This window comes from Medicago sativa, chromosome 7 (genome assembly GCF_051527215.1).
Source record: "Medicago sativa cultivar Bolivia chromosome 7, Bolivia_mono, whole genome shotgun sequence".
Taxonomy (NCBI): domain Eukaryota; kingdom Viridiplantae; phylum Streptophyta; class Magnoliopsida; order Fabales; family Fabaceae; genus Medicago; species Medicago sativa.
Window position 1 is genome coordinate 14,817,430 of NC_140755.1, and position 9,197 is coordinate 14,826,626.

Sequence of the window (9,197 nt, forward strand, 5' to 3'; positions counted from 1 at the left end):
TCGTATAATACTAAAACACTGGAATGAAATATTTATTCCATTCCGCCCTATTTCTATTCATTCCACTTTATTCCATTGTATTCCGCTCAAGTATATTTCATCAATCCGAACAAAGATTAAAGGTATTAGTCCCTACCGATTATTGCACCAAGTGGGACACGAATAAAAAAGCTTATAATTCAACAATTTTAGGTCTATTATAGATAACATTTATGAGCAATAACTATTTCTCAATTATTTTCTAATTTATGAGCAATAATTAAACATGTTACCATGAATGTGGTGACAAATTAACGAAAACGGTCTAAATACTTTTCCTATTTAAAAGAAGACATTTTGGAAGCTTTCTCCGTGACAATTATAAGTATCTTAGATGCCAAAATATTCCAAAGACTTCACCAAGTCTTCGTCTTCACTTGGGCATCCACTTTATATTGTTCTTTAATTATACCGTGATGTTTGGTAAACAGGGACATATGTCAAATCCAACTACAAATACATGTTTTTTTTCTTTAAGAAATCAAATTTGCTCATCAAAATTGATACCAAGAATCGAGCCTGCAACTTTGAGTGAAACACACTTCAAAAGAATACCACAGAAATAAATGTTAATCAGTATGAATGGTAAATCTAACTAGTTGTGTGGTAATCTTTCTTGTGTGTGTTTTAGTAATTTGACAAACATAATCAACATCAATTGCTTAAAGGACAAATGTGACAGACTTATGCAAGTGGATATATAAAAGAAAAAAGAAAACTTACAATTAAGTTTCTACTCATGAGATATTATAATTGTCCTAGAATTCTTTTAGCTCCCTGATTTATAGAGGATGAGTATTGAGTAGTAAAAGTAAAAGTTATGGGAGTGGCTTTTCAGCAACGTAAATCATGATGCAGGTGGCGTACGAGGAAATATGAAGTATTTAATTGTTAAGTGTATCTCTACGATTCGTAAATATCCACTGTAAATGTACATAAGAAAGTAAATCAAAAAGTCATCTTATTTTTTCCTCTTTATGAAATCTAACCGTCTTTGTTAGTCTCATTATTCTATTTGATTATGTATATTGTTACAATGGTATTGATAGCTTGTTTTGATCCTCCTTGAATGATTCGTCGCTTCCGCCGTTAAGTTCACAAAAGTTTGGGAATGTTGTGTGATTGATTTGGTTTAATTTCTAGTATCGATCTTTTGGATTTTTTTTTTTGTACGGTATTTTGCTGAAAGATAAGCCTTCGCTGCAATTTTCGTTTCCATTTGGTAAAGTTAAGTTATTTGAATTCTATGAAACCTAGACGTCTTTGTTAGTCTCTTTGTTATTCTCTCTGATTATCTATATTGTTAACCTCAAATAGCATGAAAGCGAATAACATCTAAAAACTGTTTTGTTTAGATAAAAAATTAGATAAATGATATCCAAACACTGTCAAAGTAGTTTATCATATTGAGACGATGAAGGGAGTCTACATTAGGTTAGATCATCATATTATACTAAGAGCAATCACACAAGTGATATTGACACCACATTTTCTCTTAAAATGTTTAATAAGCATGTATTTTAACTCAACATAACACATCTACAATTTTACATCGTCTGATCCCACAAACACCAAAAATAGAGAAAATTTAAATAATAGATGAATAAAAAACAGCATCAAAGCGAACAACATCCAAAAACTAAAATTTAAGAATAAAAAATTAAATAATTGATATTCATAACAAACAAAAAAGTTATCATAATGTTGTGACTTTTATGAAAGCCTAAACTAAGTGAGATTCACATCACTTCTTCATCAAAGACCTTAATATATTTGTATTTTTTTAAGACCTTAATATATTAGATTTATGGGCCATCTCACATATATTTTTCTTATCATCTACTCTTACATCTGATATGAAATTTTAACTCACACACGACACATTACTCTTGCATCCTAACGATTATTGCACCAAGTGGGACACAGAAGAAAAAGCTTATAATTCAGCAATTTCAGGTCTATTATAGATAAAGTTTATGAGAAATAATTATTTCGCAAACATGTGATTTGGAATTTTTCTAAGAAAAATCAAACATGCTACTAATATCCTAGTTTTTTTTTTTTTGACGTTTACTAATATCCTAGTTGTTTTGCCCTGTATGTGGTCACAAATTAAAAAAATGGTCCAAATACTTTTCATTTTAGAAGAAGACGTTTTGGAGCTTTCTACATGTCTGTTTTAATTATCTTAGATACCAAAATAGTCCAAAGACTTCACCAAGTCTTCTTCTTCACTCGAGTATCCACTAATTATATTATTCTTTACACCGTGATATTTGGTTAACAGGGAAATATGTCAAGTCCTAATATAAATATATGTTTTTTTTAAGAAGTCAAGCTAACTCACCGAAATTGATATTGAAGAGGATCAAAATTACGACATCGAGAGAAACACACTATAAAAATGAATGTTAATCAATATGAATGGGAAATCTGACTAGTTGGTGCGATAATTTCCTTGTGTGTGTTTTAGTAATTAGACTAACATAATCAACATCAATTGCTTAAAAGACAAATGTGTTAGACTCATGGAAGTGGAGATAAAAAATATATTAAGGGTGTGATTGTGTGAAGATTTTAGGAGGGGAGAAGATTTGCTTTTCTTCTTGAAATTATGGATATTATAACATATTTTTTAAATAAATTCAATATTATTATTGAAATATTACATTGTCATTCATCATGTTGTTATTTCAATTTTTAAAAATACTGACTTGTTTCTTTAAAGTCGTTTCTTCTAAAAAAATCCTACTCTCTCCCAAATAGACCATAAAAGTCTAGCGTAAAAAATACGGGTGGTTGCCAAACGTTTTTAAAGCACTAAAACAATACAAGCAGAGTATAAGCTATTTTTTTTGTTACAAAGCAAATTATAAGCTATGAAAATAATAAAATGAAATAAGAATAAAAGAAAAACAAAATTGTAATTGTAAAGAAATCGAAATCAATATATGTTGTTTCGTTTTGGTAGTGTCCGGGTTTGAACCCTATGCATTGTCTCTACCAAGCTAAGCTCACGGGGACATATATGTTACCCTCACAATTAAGTTTCTATTCATTTTTTAATGAATTTTCCTTTAATTAGTCCCCCTCCCCTCCCCCCTTATTTTGCACAACATAGCAGCAACAAAACAATTTGAAACAGAAAATTTAAAGTTGTCATCGTTACAGTAAATCGCAACCTTTTCCGCAGCTGCAGAAAAGCGGTGCTTGCCCTGCAAAGAAGTTGTAGGCATACCAGCTATTGATGATCTAGATCCCAAGCCTCCTTGCACCTTCCGATCTGTCCATGGCTTCCCTATAATTTAAACCCTCTATTTACAAAACTATATGATGTTAAAGCCAAAACGATCCCATATCAACAACCTTAGCAAACGAGATCTGGAAAACAACTTGGAAACGTATGGAACTTCTAACAAAAATAGAACCCAAACAACTCTCCAAAGTTTTTCTGTTTCTAAAAAATACTTCGTGTATCCTATATATGCTGAAAAATACTATTATAGCATAAATTTTATAAAACTATAGTAGCTTGCAAATTTGAAATACTTTTGTTAATCCCATATATAATTCAAAATACTTGCATGGTTTGTTTTCTGCTTGTAGTGTTTGTGCAACTCTCTGCTACAAATTTGAACTATTGAACAACAATTCTAACATAGTTTCATATTTTATTTTTAATTTAGGGAAATTTCAAAACCAAGCACTGTAATTTTTGATTAAGCAAAACTTTATAAATTACCTCAAGGAGTAAGTAAAATCCATCTCATTGAATTTGTGTATGTTAGATTTTTTTTTTCTTAATTCTTCTTATCATTACATTATATTATTTACGCCGATTAAATGCACTTTGGGATTATTCCTACCAAGGTCACGATTGCGAAGAAAAATTTATGCTCCAAAATGGGGGAAGTGATGCTAAATATTGCTGTAAATTATGTAAGACTAAATATATTTTCTCTTATTATGAAAGATTTCTATAACCAACTAACCCAAATACAGTTTACTACGAAATGATGGTGTTATCTGTGCTGACAATATGATAAATTTGTTCACAATTGATGGCAGAACACAACACGTTTTGATACATTGTTTTCTTGTCCTCTTTCAATGCTCATAGTTTTCTCACAATGACCAATGGCTAATGCAAAATCTACTTATCTGCATTTGCAAAAATAACTTGATGGATTGGCTCTTCATCAAGTGGTATATTAATTTTTTTATTAATCAGCTCATATATTAATTCCACCATAATTATACAAGACGTACAAAAAGGGGACAAAAAGGAAAACAGATACAAAGGGTTTAGCTAGCAGAAACCCGAACGCGGTAAAGGAAAAACAGCTTAACTGTCAAAAATGCAGGCACATCTGTTATTGCCAAGATTGAACCTTTATTTCCTCTACAATTTCTACCGGATTTTTGGTAATATATTATTAAAAATCTTATCATTGCTAGCTTTCCAAATCACCCAAAGCGAAGCATGCCACACCAGCCAATAACTTTTACGCAACTTCTTCTTCCCGATCTCCCCACTCCAGCATTCAAAGTGTTGGAACAAAGTCTGTGGATTAATGAAATTGATCTCGCCAACCACACACCATAGACCAAACCTTGAAAATGAAATTACAATGTGGGAAAAGATGCATGGATGTTTCTCCCACTTCGTCACAAAACACACACCTTTCCGAGTCATCCGGTGGTAGAATTCTCCGCCTACGGTTAACCTTGGAATACGGTCAAGCAGAAGCTGCCAAGAAAAAACCACTTTAGAGGGTGCCGGATTCTTCCACACAGTACCAAACACCATTTCTTTAGTTTGGCTCAATGTTTCCGAGGGCAGCAACAAACCCCTACATCGAACAGACTTTGAAAATCTCTTCCTCTTCTTGTTTCCACCACCATTTATCTGCCGTCTCCGATCTCAGCCACCCGTGTAAGTCTCCAATGAGACTCGCAAGTAACCCCTCTTCCCATACAAAGAGATTTCTCTTCCAAGCGAAACTCCATGCTCCTCTTGCTCCGTTCCCCTCCAAAAGCTCGCCCACCTTAATTAGCTTCTTGTTGAGTTGAAACTGAAAATAGTCTCGGATATGAATTACAAAGTGCCGCATTTCCTACCCAATGATCCAACCAAAACCTGGTATGCATCCCATTTCCCACCTTCCTCACCACCTCCGTATTGAACCAATTCAACCCCACCGCCCCCTCCAAAGAGATATCTGTCCCATATTTATGGTTATGCAAGGTCACCCCGGCTTATACATTTATTCAACTGTAATGTCTGAAATTAATGTGATTTTGCAGATTCTAATGGTGATATAGCCTAAATACTTCCCGTAATATAAAATCACAAACTCCAAATTTTATCTCATTATATGCTCTTCTTGGTGTCTTGTATATTTTCTGCATCAAATTGTTTGTGTTTATGTCTTTTGATTTTATAGAGGCATATATGTGTGATCTTTCAAGATGACTTCTTTTTACTTCAATTCATCTTTCTGTTGCTCGACAACGAACGAGTAATAATGGTTAACCATGAGATGTTATTGTTATGTGTTTACTGATTTCTAACCCACTTAAGTTTCTAGAATAAGTCTAGCATGGCAATTTCATTGGCATCATTTTGAAGCAAATCTTTCCGTGTAGGAAAATTCATTCTACTGGTACATTGGTTCATTGGTCATGGCATTCAGGGACTTGTGAGTTGATATTATGCTGAAACTTCATGAATTTAGATAACCTTGATTTCATTTGCTCGAACTAAAGCATGAGCTAAGAAAGGTCTGCCACAAAGTTGATGCATGACACAAAGTTTAAAGAGAAATAGCTCAGGTTCAATAAAGCTCCAATCCACTGGAAATCATCTATTGCAAATATGATATCTAATGTCACAAGGAAACAACACTCTAAAATGCTCCAATAATTCTATCTATGACTTCTTAATTATGTGATCTTAATGCTTCCCAAAGTCATTCTCCGACCATTTCAAAGTAGTCATACTAGTCTTCCAAAGACCTCATATGACAATATCAAAGTTGTCTATTTCATAACAAGTCTAGTGTTGTTTCACACAAATTTTCCTTCTACTTCTCAATGTATATAACAGCAAATAAATGCAACTTCTAGCATCCTAACACTCAACAAGAAAAACAAAATCTTCTCTTCTTCACTCTAATCTTACACAATTATGGCAAACTCCATAAACGAAAAATTTCACACTAAAATCACCCTACTATCTAGCTATTTGGTTCTGTTCCCTCTAGTTACCAACTCATACAGCCCTATTTACAATTTAGCAATTGGTTGTGGCTCCTCAAGAAACACTACAGACATAGATAACCGAATTTGGGTTGGGGATACTATTGATAACACCAATCTGTTTTCCTTCATTGAACCAAAAACCACAAACCCATCAATTAAAACAAAAGCTATTTCTGTTGCAAATATCCAAATTCCATTCACAACCGCGCGTATCTCTCTCTCAAATTTCACATACTCATTTTCTAGCATCACTAATTCCACTGTTTTTCTTCGCCTTCATTTTTACCCAACTTCTTATCAAAACTTTGAATCTTCTGATGCACTTTTCTCTGTTGTAGTAAACAACAACCTTACCCTTCTTAAAAACTTCAACCCTTCACTTTGGATTCATGATGATGAGGAGGACGAAAAAATCACCAAAGAATATTGCGTCCAAATCCAACCAAATGAGGAGCTACACATAACTTTCATTCCCAACAACACAAACCAACCAAGTCCTTATCATGCTTTCATTAACGGAATATAAGTTGTGTCTATGCCCTCATTTCTTTATTACACCAATCTCGATGACACAAACTATCATCTCCCAAATCTTGACTTTGACAAACAAGACTACCAAGTTAGTAACGACAAAGCTTTGGAGACGGTTTTTAGAGTCAACGTTGGTCAACCACCAGTTCCACCAAATAATGATACAGGTATGTTGCGTAATTGGGACAACGATTTTCCTTACTTGGAGAAAGAATATCCACTAAGTGTATCAAGTGATTTTTCACACCATCTCGAATATCAAGAAAATTCAATTCCAAATTACACTGCACCCGAAGCTGTATACTTAACTGCAAGAAGTTACGGAAAAGGTGCTACAGAGGACTACAATGTAACTTGGAACTTTGAAGTTGATGTTGCTTTTACTTATATGGTAAGGTTACATTTTTGTGAGTTTGATTTGCTTATCAAGAATCGAAGTGATAAAGTTTTTCGGATTTTCATAGATGATATTTTGGCTGAAAAATATGCTGATGTGATATGGTGGAGTGGGGGTAACATGATACCTGTTTATAAGGATTATGTTGTATCTATGAAATCTCTAGAAAAAAGTTTTCATAACGAAAGAGTTAATCTTTCGATCAAGCTACAACGATTACCATACACTGATACACAATACCGTGATGTCATACTGAATGGAGTCGAGATTTTCAAAATAAGCGATAATAACAATAATCTCGCAGGTTTGAGTCCTAACAAACACATAAAGCAACAACTATTACCAACTCAAAATTCAAAGTCAAAGAAACCGACCATAGTTATGGTTGTTGCGGTTGTAGTTTCATGTCTTTTGCTAACAGTTGTTACTTCGGGAATAATAGTTTTTGCTAAACGGCAAAGAAGATTTGAATCTCATATTGAAATGGAAGAAAGTTCATGGAAGACAAATAAAGAAGGTTCCTCAACTTTACCATCCCATTTGTTCCGCTATTTTACAATAGCGGAAATAAAAGTGGCTACAAACAACTTCGATGATATTTTCATCATCGGGGTTGGAGGATTCGGGAACGTGTACAAAGGTTACATCAATGGACTCACACCTGTTGCAATAAAACGTCGTAAACTGGGTTCTCGACAAGGTCTAAATGAATTCATGAATGAAATCGAGTTGCTCTCTCAGCTTCGTCATATTCACTTAGTTTCCCTCATTGGATATTGCAATGAAGATGCAGAGATGATTCTCGTTTACGACTTCATGCAACGTGGCACTCTCCGTGAACATCTCTATGGTTCGGATAATGAACCTCTTAGGTGGAATCAAAGACTCGAGATTCTATTAGGTGCAGCAAAGGGGTTGCATTATCTTCATGAAGGTTCGAAGCACAATATCATACACCGTGACGTTAAGAGTACAAACATATTGTTGGATGAAAAATGGGTGGCTAAGGTTTCTGATTTTGGGTTATCAAAAGTGGGACCAACCGGGATATCAACGACTCATGTCAGCACTATGGTGAAGGGTAGTATAGGATATTTGGATCCAGAATGTTACCTGCGAAACAGGTTGACTCTAAAGTCTGACGTGTATTCTTTCGGTGTTGTGCTTCTTGAGGTGTTGTGTGCGAGACCACCTTTGGATCATTCTTTGGATAAGAAAAAAGTGCACATGGTTGCTTTGTTCAAAAAATGTTACAATGAAGGTGTGGTAATTGAAGAGATGGTGGACCCGTTCATAAAGGATTCTATAACAAGTGAGTGTTTGAAATGTTATTGTCAAATGGTGTTGAGTTGTTTGCATGGTGATGGAAATCAACGGATGTCTATGAGTGATGTGGTTGGGACTTTAGAGCTTGCGTTGAAATTGGTTATGAGTGGGGAGGATATTAAGTTTGATGCGACCCAAGAAAGGGAGGAAATAAATCATAGGTTGAATAAGGAGTAAATATTATCCTAAAAAATGTAATTCCATTGATATTAAAAAAAAGGTACAAGATAAGAAACTAAACGTAGAAATTTAATATTGGAAATTATGCTATCATAATCATAAAACTTTAAAAACTTATCTTTTCAATGTACTACCTCCGTCTCAAAATAATAGTCGTTTAAGATTTGTGCTCATCGATTTTTCTCCTTCCCTAAATCGTTTTTCCCCTTCCCTTTTATTTAAATAAGTGATTTTCTTCACATCGATTTATGTTTTTATTTCATGGTTTCGTCATCTTAATGCAACGTTGTTTTGTTTGTCGTCTTTGTGCGGCGTTGTTTGTCTCTGTCACCTTGTTTAGGTGTTTGTTTGATTAATATTTTCAAATCAACTTTGACTAGGGGTGCCAATAAAGCCCCAAACATCAAAACCACATTTGAAAAGCCCCCACCAAGCCCACTAAATTAAAACTCCTTAATTG

General features: G+C 34.0%; 1 pseudogene across 1 annotated transcript; it reads left to right on the plus strand.

Moving 5' to 3' along the window:
* Positions 1 to 7,142: 7,142 nt before the first annotated feature.
* LOC146904497 (receptor-like protein kinase FERONIA pseudogene) lies at positions 7,143 to 8,771 on the plus strand (annotated as a pseudogene). Its single transcript, XR_015018597.1, has one exon. The product of XR_015018597.1 is annotated as a receptor-like protein kinase FERONIA pseudogene (transcript).
* The last annotated feature ends 426 nt before the right edge of the window (positions 8,772 to 9,197 follow it).